This window comes from Lotus japonicus, chromosome 2 (assembly GCF_012489685.1).
Source record: "Lotus japonicus ecotype B-129 chromosome 2, LjGifu_v1.2".
Classification (NCBI taxonomy): Eukaryota; Viridiplantae; Streptophyta; class Magnoliopsida; order Fabales; family Fabaceae; genus Lotus; species Lotus japonicus.
The window spans coordinates 15,048,250-15,059,175 of NC_080042.1; positions in this window are offsets into that span (position 1 = coordinate 15,048,250).

Genomic DNA, 10,926 nt, shown 5'->3' on the forward strand with positions numbered 1-10,926 from the left:
TTGCGGTGGGGTGGGTGAATAAGCTTTCTTGCAGGCCTTGGAATTTACTACCAGACTTACATTCGGTTGATATGCTACGTCGTGAGGTTGGTTGTCGAGAGGTTAATCATATCTATAGGGAGGCAAATGTCCAAGCTGATTATTTGGCTAAGTCGGGGTGTGATAGGCAAGAGGAATTATGTGTATATTGTCCCTAACATTGAGAGACTTATGCAGCAAATCTTTCTTGTTTTATTCTCAATTTATGCAGTGTCAGTTTGTCAAGGGAATGTGGAACCTTGATGCATAGGTGCTGAGTAATTCGTAGAATCACTTGTGTTGCTGCTGCTGCTAGAAGACAAACAGATGATGTTGCTATTTTTGGCTCCTGTTGTTGCTGAAATAACGAAAATGATGTTGTGGACCTATTGATGTCGCTGTTACAAAAAAGTGATGTTGCTGCTGAGATGATTTTTACTGCTGTTGAACTGCTGGTGCTGTGGACTTTTTGTTGTTGCTGTTACGGAAAGTGATGTTGTTGTTGTGTCCTTTTATGCTTGAGGCATAGCTGAGGGGTGATTGTTGATGTGTATAGCTGCTGCTGGTACTGTTGTGGAGTTTTTATGCTGCTGAGACAGATGCTTGCTGTTGCTGTCAAAAGAAATATGCTGTTGTTGCTGTCATAAACCAGATGCTGTTGCTGTCAAATTAAAACTGCTGTTGCTGTTGCTGCTGAAATATGTTGTTGCTGCTGTTATAAAACAAATGTTGTTGCTGTCAAATTAAAACTGCTGTTGCTGTTGCTGCTGAAATATGTTGTTGCTGCTGTTATAAAACAAATGATGTTGCTGTCAAATTAAAACTGTTGTTGCTTGTTGCTGCTGGTGCGAAAATGGAAGGTCTTTTACACATGTTGTTGCTAGTTTTGTTGATTAATAAGGTTGAGGTCGTAATGGATACTTGGGGATGAACCTGTTCGTGCTTCGGCTTCTAGTGGACGCCTTAGTTCTTGAGTATTTGTTTTAATGCATTCAGCTAAAGGATGTAATATCATTGAACTCAGGTACAGAATGGCTATCTCAAGGTTGTAGTACTCTTTTTCCTTGCTAGGCTTTTTTCCCATTGGGTTTTGCCTAGCAAGGTTTTAATGAGGCTCTATCTTGGGATTTCGTTTATGCCATTTTGTGGGATGGTGGTGGGTTTATTTTGTTCGGCCAACTTGTTCATAGGTCGTTCGAGTTCAGTTCAGATTGTTCTTGGTTCTGGCTTGATTTGCTATTGGCTCAAGCGCTTCTATTAATAATATACATTTCATTTTCAAAAAAAAAAATATATATCGCTGCAAATTTGGTTGTTTGGTATTATTTGGGTGGTGACCTTACTCATTCCCTTCCCACACACACATCTCAATAAACTAAGTAATTCCTTAGGTAGCAAACCCACAACCTAAAAATTTCTCAATCAACATAGCATGCTCATATTCTCCCAAACACCACATACTTATATTTCACATAAGTAGTAAGTACCAGTCATAACATACATCTTAATTAACATGCACTTCAAATGAAAAAGAATATACCAGATCCCACAAGTCAGCCACAATGAACTGATAGAAAATTTACAACCCTTATTTATGATACAAGCTACTAGCAGTCAGCTACAATATTGCTTCTACTAACACGTATATGTACATCATGTTAGTTGCTCTCGCGCGCTGGTCATCATTCAGCTTGTTCCTTGTCTTATTCATGACCCTCAGCACCCCATCTTCATGTCTTCACCATTTTCTCTTAAGAACAGAGCAAAAAAGAAAACAACATACAACAGAGGGAAGCATTCAAAACAATCATTTCTGGTAATAGTACAACATAAATATGAGCTTCACACACACACAAGCATCATCATATGTTATGCATGAACGTATCACTTATTCACAGTCATATCTGCTTCTCCAAAATTCTATACATGTGAGCCCTGCGGGGATGTTCGGTAAGCATCAAACATCGAACATTAATCACTCGCATCGAAAAGCTGTCGAGGAAAGATGTCCAGTAAACACCGAACCCTCTTTACCGACCATGATAATCATCAGGGGGCATGAGGAATGACTAGGCTCGCGATGGGAAAACCTTGAGTAACCATCTCAGTGTCCCACCTTGTTAAATCCAAAAAACTTGCTTACCTTTCTTTGGTACCCTTCGATTTGTCAACTTAACCCAAAGGAATAGGCTTGGCCTCAGTGGTCCAAATTGGGATCCACTGACTTTCCGGCTCACTTTTTCAACCCGACAAAGGTACCTTGTCAACTGCACAAGGATTCATGCACATGATATGATGCATGAATATCACCATAAGCATGGGAGGATCCAAGGTCCGGCTAGCCTAGGCACTTTCCCAAGGTATGTGGCAAAACAAAATTGATTTGGGCCGCAGGGGCCTTTTTGGGCAAAGAAAAAGAGGTAGTCTGGGCAAAAAAAAAGTCATCTTTTGTTACTTCTTGATTACGTCTCTCATTATCTTTCTCTCCCTCTCTCTCTCTCAAGCACTTGCACGGTGGCAGTGGCACCGCAGAGAAAAAGAGGCGGAGGCAGAGGGAGGATAGGACCGTGCGGCGAGATGAAATTGGAGCAGAGGGGAGCGGTCAAGGATAGTGATTGGGATCGAGAAAATCTCACCAGACTGGAATTGCTAGCAACAAGACTCAAACCGAGAACGGTGAGATCAAAGTTCTGAACTTGGAAAATTGTTGTGGCTAATGTTTATGATTGCAAGCTACAATTTAAAATCACGTACTTCATGTTAAGTCCCAACGCTAGATACATCGTTTATCATATTTTGAATGATAACAATTTTCAAGAGTATAAGTGAAATGGTTAAAAATTTGATGTGAATTATATCTCAGGAAATGATACTTATGACTCACATCTCTTACTGTCTAGTGATTAAGTGCAAGACAATGCCAGAAGACAGTTGTAACACCCCGATTTCCGGTGGCGTCACTTTAGTAACCAAAAAGAAATTAATGCGGAAAAACGTGATATTTTTTTTCCGATAATATAAGCAAGACTGAAAGAAATAAAACTCTAAAACGAAAGATAACAGAACTAATATACAATAATAATTACAGCCCCCGCTGTAAGTAGCAAACCACGTCACGAGTAAACCTCCAGTGACAGGAAGTAAGAAAGTAACGCCCGTAGGCAATATGTACAAACCAAATGGAAAGGTTAAGTGTCCGCAACACAAACCTTCAAAATGAGAAGAAGTTAGCCCAAACGGCCTAAAACAAGACCTCCTAGCCCAACCAACTCTCTGTGATCCCCCTAGAGGAACCACACAAAAAGCTATAGGCGGGAAACTACCCTGTCCCCAAAGAAACAAATGACGGTCAGAGCTAAGACTCTACTTCTACACTAATCCTATCTCGAGGAGCTCACACCAGCACTCAAAACTATGTGCTAGCATGATCGTCGTCCGAATCTAAATCCAGAACGACCAAGTCTACGAACACTATCCGTCCTCCTCTCGCAACCGCGATGCGCTCCGGTGCTGACCTCACGGGCTTAGGGCCCGAACCATGATCGTCAATAATAGCAATCGCGGGTGAGCTGGACTCTGAAGAAGTCACTCCCACAGGCTCCTCCTCTGAGGGGTCCTCATCATCAGAAGATGACGGTGGCGGTGGTGCTCCTACTCCTGGACCGCAGTGCACGCCGGGCGGTAAGTTGAAACTGACAGTGCACCTCCTCAGCACTCCTTCCATCAAGTGTCCTCCGCTGTCTACACGATCCTCCATGATCCTCCCCGAGTACGTCGCGCGATGGCTAGCGGGGTTGACCACCCACGCGCTGGGGTCATCCTGATCTATCATCTCATATCTAGTCCCCCCGAAGGGTGGACCATTGTGAACCAATCCGCTAAAGACATCTGACAATGGGCGTAGTCCGCCAAAACACACACAGAAGACGCGAGGGTCAACTCCAAAGAATTATGTAAATAATAATCCCAATAGGTACAAATAAGAGATAGCCACTTAGGCTTATAAGTTAAGGATAACATCCTAGGGTTGTATATTCCACAATGAACATAGCGGCAGTAATAGCAAATAGCATGCATCAAATAGAATTAACAAGTATCAAACACACTCAGCAACTAAGTCAGTATGCATGTTGCATGAAATGCAGATGCCGGTTAACCCAGTTAACCAAATGCATTCCAGAAAGGATGGACATCAACGGATCAGCCCTAGCACCAGCCACGGTGGGACCATTTCGGCCCGCGTGCCTCTTACTCCAACAACAACGGTAGTCAGATCAGCATAAAACCCGAAGGTCTGCCATTTCGGTCTGCTACTAAGAGTCGCCTAATAGCGCTCTTACGCGGAAATCCGGGTCTTATGACCATTTTGGAATCCACCGAGGTCCGGAGTACGTCCCGTGTTAATACCTCATTAATGTGTGCATGAATGCAAAGTGATTAGCCAAACAACGTCTCCGACCTCACTCGACACGTCGCCACATGTTCTAGCTAAATTAATGTCTCTAAAAGCTTACCCTAAGGTAAAGTCGATTCTGCGACAAAAGACCATTCCTTACAAGAAAACACAATATCTCATGATGATCTCCAAATCACCCGACTCATCTCCATCCGATGGTCAAAACTGCTCAACGAGCAAAGAGTATCAACATACTCGGAAACTACCTGTTTCCCGGCTTATCTCTCAGATAGCCCAACAACAGAACTGTTTCTCGAGCACAAGAGTATCAACATACTCAGAACTTATTAATTTTCTCAACACTTGGATCCGACGACACTTCTCAATTCCCCAAAACTAAGATTTGAATCCTAAGCTTTCCTTCGAGTTTGTTATCATTATTTGAAGATTTAGAGGTTGTTTAATGTCTTATGCGTTTTCCTTACAAAAATAGATTCCATTTAGTCTTATTGCAAATCTTATGAGTTTTCAAGATCCCATAATCCCAAATAATTCCCAGAGAATGTCTCGATCCACTAAAACAAGAACAGGGCCCGAACTCCGTTCGTCCCGTCAAACTTTCTCAAAACTCTCATAAAAATTCGGCATGACTTGCCCGTTATTTTCACTCCTCAGTACCACAGATATATGTGAAATGACATAGTTAAAGCAGCACAGTCAACAAACATGTCACATATATCAACACATCCTAGAATAACCACGTAGCACTTAGCATAATAAGCAAATACCACACATCCTAGATTAACCATTTAGCACATACCATGTAATTCAATCTCAAAAACAGTCAGTAGATGAATCATCTACATTGTCAGCCGAAGCCTCAGAAAACTTTTCCCAATCAAACACAAACAAGTGCATAAACAGTAAATCAAGTCGAATGCGTCAACCCTAAGCATTAACTAATAGTTCAGTGAGAAGCCCTCACCTGTAGATTCTCCAGGGTTCTCTTCAAAAGCTCCTTCACAATCAGCTCCTTGTTCTTCGGGAAATTCCTCAAAAGAACCTTTAGAGTAAAAACCATAGAATTCCATCAAAATCTATCAGAAACTCAGAAATCAACACTCACTAAGGTTACACGAAGTGGCATATACTCCGAGGTACGATAAACTAGCGCGAAAGGACAAGTTTTCGAAAAAGGAATTTTCTCCCTCCTCCTAGGGTGCTCACGGCCACACATGGTAATTGTGTGTGTCGATTTTTCTTCGATCAAACTTGGTTCCTAGGCTATTATTAGTCGTAACTAAGGTTAATCTAAACTCGGAAAAATTATCGGATCGAAAACTGTCGCAGGGGTATTTTGGTCAATATTTTTAGCTCAGAATTTCAAAATTGGAATTTCGAAAAACAAATTGGATGGGGACGTCACCAACGACGTTTATGACGACTAATCCTACTAGCACTAAGCTAAGGCGATAGTTTTCAGCCCAAAGGACGAAACTTTGTCCAAAAATGGGTATTTGAAGCAGAATTGAAACTCGACGGTAGTTTTTCGAGAATCGGCGTAATATTATTCGCTAAACATGCTCTTGGGCACGTAGGGAAGATGTTTAGATAGAAAGATGAAGCTATCTGGATAGTTTTGCAAAAACCTCAAAACTAAGAGCACAGAAAGACATAGTGAAAAGCTACGGAAATGACGATCAGAGGTAAGGATTAGCGACTATACCTCGATACCTTCAAGTAGCAACTGTTGAATCAACGATCAAGCAAGAAATGGCGAAAATCTACTCTTCTCCCTCTCCTATCAAACTCGCGGCCTCTTGGGAAGAAAATGGGTAAGTTTTGTGATTTTTCTCATTTTTCTTGCTATATACTCCCTCCGGTCCTATTTATAAGCAACAAAAAAAAATTCACACAGTTTAAGAAATGTAGTTAAACTAGATAAAATGCATTAAATTTGTCTTAAATTAAAATGAACTTCCAAAATTACCCTTTGTTATTAGTGTTAGAAAGTAGAAAAGAGAGAGAATAATTAATGAGGCACATTTTACAAGTTAGAATTAATAAGGGTATCATTGGAAAAAATTAATTAATATAGCTCAAACTTTCATTTGGTTCTTATAAAAAGGACCAAGATTTTTCTTCTCTTTCATGCTTATAAATAGGACCGGAGGGAGTATAGAGGATGGAAAAACGCGGGAAAATGAAAGTTTCGCGATTCCGATTTTTCCGGCTTCATTCTCCGTGAATTCTAAGATAGGTTTTGGCGACAGAATTCCATAAACTAAAAAGAGGTTTCTTGGATTTTTGGTAAATAATGCAAAGTCGGTGTAAATCTATTTTACCCGATAAGTTACTTTTTGCAGTGGATGTCGGAAGAGAAAACTTCCTTCTGAAGAAAGATTGAAAACATCAAGAGAAATGGGTGTACGCGTGTGGAATCTTCATTTGAAGCTCCGAATAGAAAAAGTCTTCCTCGACCGTTGATTTTAGGTTTCTTGAACTATCAGGGTTTTAGTTTCGGCAAACTTCCGATGATTGGAATCGGACGTTCATACATTCTAGAGTTTCGCCTTGAAACGATTGTTATATATGGATTAAGAGAAGTTCTAACATTTCTCTGAAGATTTTTGGAGTTAGTTTCCATCGTCTCTATAAGCGTAAATTAGCTATTTACTAGCGTTTCTGCCCTAAGTTTAAGCGTATATCGATCGTGCTATACCTTTCATCGATTTTGATACAATCCTTAGACTTTTCCTGAACTTTCTCCTTCATAAATTTATTTCATTTAGTAAAAAACTCTTGTTCAGGTTTCCCTTCACGATACATCAACCCTAATCGCGAATAAGAATTTTATTCACTTGGCATAAACTTAAAAACTTGGGTCTTACAACAGTCCACACAAAAGAAGAATGGTCTAAGCTACAAGACAGTCTGGACAAGCAAAGAAAGTCAAATATGCTAGATCGTCTACCCAAGAGAAAGACTACAATCAATGAAAATATTCACCATCTATCTCAAAGCTTACCAATGGAAGCAATGTCTAGAGAAAGAGTGTCATCTTCAAATTTGAAAATATCTCTAGCATTCATGAGGAGAAAGTCAAGTGCAAAGAATCAGTAATACTCTATAAAGAACTATGATCAAGGAAACAAGTACAACGTCGTCACTATCTAAGTTTCCTATTTATCTCTGACAAGGAATGTAATAAAGCTTATCATCTATGCCTACTATGTTCTATCTTAGTCAGACAACACACTTTCAAGACTATCGTCTAACTTCAAGCGACCAAAGGAAAAAATAAAGAAGAATGATTGAAACTGAAAGATCGTTTGTAGAAAGGAGAAACGATTGAAGTAGAAGGATCGTCTAAAAGAAAGACATATATCATGAAAAGGAAGTTGCAGTGTCTGAAGAATGTGCATCACGCTCAAGTTAGAAAAGAATTCATAATAGCTTTTGAAGAAGTCTTAAAAGACAAGATCACATGATCTGACAAGGTACAATGCATGAAGTAAAAGTATAATGGTGTCACCATCAATTTGCCATATCTTCACACCAACGGATAAAAGCAAATACCAACGCTACCTACTAGCTGACAGACTATATCTTTTCGGCAAAAGGTCTTCATCAAACAATCTTATGCATTTAATGCATCTGACACAAGTACACAAAGTACTATTTGATCCAACATATAGAAGCTATGTGAAGTATACACTCCAACGACTATCTTTCATCTCACAGAAGATTCAGAAGTATAAAGGGAAAGATCTGAAGACATCGCAAGCAAGCTTTTTGGCTCACAATTCAGAAAATATCATCATCACCGTCTGCTTCAACATGGAGAGAAGATTTTCCTAAGAGTCAAATCCTTCACTAAATCTCTCATGTAATAGAACATAAAGTATACTCTTAGAGTCACATCTTATCCTCAATACTTTATGATTTATGGACTGAAATGTTTCTTGTAACGCCCCGACTTTTAGGGGGTACAAATAGTAACATGCTCAAGAAAATATGAAATGATTTCACAAGAAATTCACAAATGCAAGTAAATTTTTTTCTTTCTTTCTTTTCCAAGACATTTACAAAGCCTGACATGCATACACCTGCCCATAAAACCCACATCCAGCCTTGACAAGGCAAGTACCCGGAGGTAACAACGAATGTCCATAACATAAGAATACAATAAAACAATTTTTAGTTCGACAACTGAATCCAAAATGCAATAAATCCATAGATCCGTTATACTCCCTTCGATCTCTGCACCGGAGAACCACAAGAAAGCAATGCACCGGAACTAACCCCAAAACCAAATATAAACTTATACAAATTTTCCTACAAGCTTTAATCAATGACGGTAAGCTTTTATACCCCAAGGCCCTAGCCTTACATCCAACTCCACTCTTCCAATTATTCTATTATTCTATTGATCAGTTCAAGACCCTCGGAATGATCTACCCACTTCTAAGGAAGTCTTCACATCGATCAGCGCAATCACCTCCTCCCAGCAACACAACAGCTACTCATAGCACAAACATTACAAACAAGGCATGCAAGGTTCAACTTTTTAGAGTAATATATAATATACTATAGCATAACTTAGCATAGCAATATACAACATGTAAATAGGAATTAAAAGCAGCACATTCTCATATCCGATTACTATAAGTCATGTCAACGACTCGTAAGCTCGTTGCCTACATATATATATATTCATACACTCATAAAGGCAGCACCACGTGCCACTATAGTACTTGCACGACCCGAAGGTCAACCGATTAAACCAACACGGTTCGGAATCAACTTCCTAACCAATCCATCAACACACGATTAAGGTCCATCCCCTTAACAAAATGTTGACCCGGAGATACAAGGGTATTTTTGTGGTTCTTTTATTTTATTTTTAATTTATTTTTTGAGTTTTAATTAGTTTTAATGGTATTTTTATACAATTTTCGGATTTTTAATTAATTTAGGATTTTATGAGTTTTTATTTTGATTTGTTAGATTTTAGTAGTTTTTATCTATCATTAATTAGTACTTTTAAAATTATAGATTTAGTTAGAATTTAGGTTGTTTATTTTTTTATTATTATCTTTCTAGTATTTTATTTTGATTTATGTTGTTATTTTTATTTTATTTTATTTAGGATTCTCGGAATAAAAAGAAAAGAGAAAATCGGGAAAAGAGAGTTGGTCCTGCGCTGAGGATCCACGCAGCTATCATGCATACGCACAGATCGCACGGTTGTTGTTTCTGTCCTTGCCACGTGATTTAATCAAGTCGGAGGCCTACCGAAAGACCATGCACCCGCAGAGCACTGGAAATGGCAGCATTGATAGCCAAAATGTGAGAAAAGAGGGACCACGTGAAAGGTTGCAGCAAGCAACGGATTTTTGAAACGGAAAAGGGAATATTGCCAAAAATAGTAGATATATATATTTTGGTAGAAGTATTATTTCTTTAGCTTTTGGTGATTGGAATTGAGCACAAACTTCTTAGGGTTTTGAGAGCTTATTCAAGGTTTCTACCGGAGATTTTAGGTGCTATTTTCTTTCTCTTGAACTCTTGATTATGGTCATGCTAGGCTAAACTTCTTTTAGTACTTGGGTTGTGAATCCGTTTTGGACGATGTTTTGAATTGAATCGTTACTTATATGAATTCTCTTTTCCAATCTTCGTAATTGAATCAATTTATATTGTTTATTCTTGAGTGCACGCAAGGAACTTGGTAATTTCTATGAGAACGGAAGTTGATTAGGAATTAGGGAAATAAGGGTTCGATTAGATTAGTCGTTCCCTACTGCTTGATTCAAGAGTAGAACCTAGTTGCGTTGGCTAGCATTATTAGGATTTAATCTTCAATTCCCTGGTCTAGGTGCTCGTAAAACAGACTTAGTAATTGAATTGGTAGTCTAGGGTGTGTGAGTTATCAACATTTTAGAATAAAGGCTAGATCGCCGAAGAGAGGTTTATTGAGTTCATATAAATATACTCTTGAACGTCGAGGGGAACATCCTGCACTTGACTACGTCCGATGTCGCGCTGATCACCATTTTTGTATTGAAGTAGAGAAGGTGATCCTTTGGATCAGTTCTCCCGTTGTAAGACTCTAAGACTAGATTCTTCATGTTGACTGGAATGGCGACTTCCCTCACCTCCACTGAGAAAGGCTCAAATTCGGCAACCGCTTCACCCTCGCGAACTCCTTCATCCTACTGCTCGTGCCGAAAAAAATCGAACTGTTCTTGAAGATAATCGTTCCGCTGCCGGATGTTATCGACGCTTCGCATCATGCGTCGCTAGTCCCTCTGAGTAACCGTCAGTTGAGGCGATAGACTCCTATTCACCAACGGAGCCGATGAATTCACCGGAGATCCCGGCTACGAAGGCGGAGATGGTAGAATCGGTAGCGGCGGTGTCGGAGAAGGTGGTGGAGGAGGTAGAGATGGAGGAGGCGACGGAGCCATTGCTCGCGTTGAGCCTCCTCGTGGCGCACTCGCACCACT